This window comes from Bos grunniens, chromosome 2 (assembly GCF_055505025.1).
Source record: "Bos grunniens cultivar Pamir isolate PY7600 chromosome 2, Bosgru_T2T1.0, whole genome shotgun sequence".
Taxonomy (NCBI): Eukaryota; Metazoa; Chordata; class Mammalia; order Artiodactyla; family Bovidae; genus Bos; species Bos grunniens.
This window is the reverse complement of record NC_141166.1, coordinates 96,385,950-96,386,627: the sequence shown is the minus strand read 5'-3', so window position 1 is coordinate 96,386,627 and position 678 is coordinate 96,385,950. Positions and strand designations below refer to the sequence as shown.

The window sequence follows — 678 nt, the reverse complement described above, 5'->3', positions numbered from 1 at the left end:
AGGATTAGGGTGTGGCCAGAGTATGACCACCCTTTGAAAGAACAGCTAATTTCATGTGATGGCTCTTTAAAATTCTTCTATATCATAAAGTCTTTTATATTATAAATTATTTTATAGCATAAAGATGTGAGTTTGTGTACTAATTCTGCCATTTACTGGCTGCCTGGTTATCCTAGAGCCAGATTCTTTGATTTCTCTGAGTCTCAGCTCCCTCTGTAAAACTGGGGTTACTTTTGAAATAATATTGCTAAAACTCCTGATCTAATGTGTATTATTAAAAATAGTAGATATTTACACTTACCTGGTAGGGGAGGTACCATGACCATGAAGATGGTTTTCCCAGTTAGGTTCATCCACTTCACACCAGTGTGCTGATCCCTGCAATTTCCCCAAATGTGGGAAGCCCAACTGTATAATTTGTGATAGTGGAGGCTGGTATTTGCACTAAAAATAGCATTTAATAAAAGTTAATTCATTTTAAATCTGGTCAAGATAAGAGCAGTAACTGGATAGGTCAACTAGTGAGTAACATCAGTGAGTTTATTTAAGAAGGATCAAAAGAGACCATGAAACTTTTCTGAATTTCTGGAATTATATGACCTATGTGATTGCCTGATATATATGTATTTCCATAGAAGAGAATTCTAGAACTGACGGGAAGACATTGAGATGTGGCCA

The 678-nt window shown here is 36.0% G+C and overlaps 1 pseudogene; it reads left to right on the top strand.

The window, feature by feature from the left end:
- Window positions 1–293: 293 nt before the first annotated feature.
- Window positions 294–448, top strand: LOC147378371 (U1 spliceosomal RNA; annotated as a pseudogene).
- The last annotated feature ends 230 nt before the right edge of the window (window positions 449–678 follow it).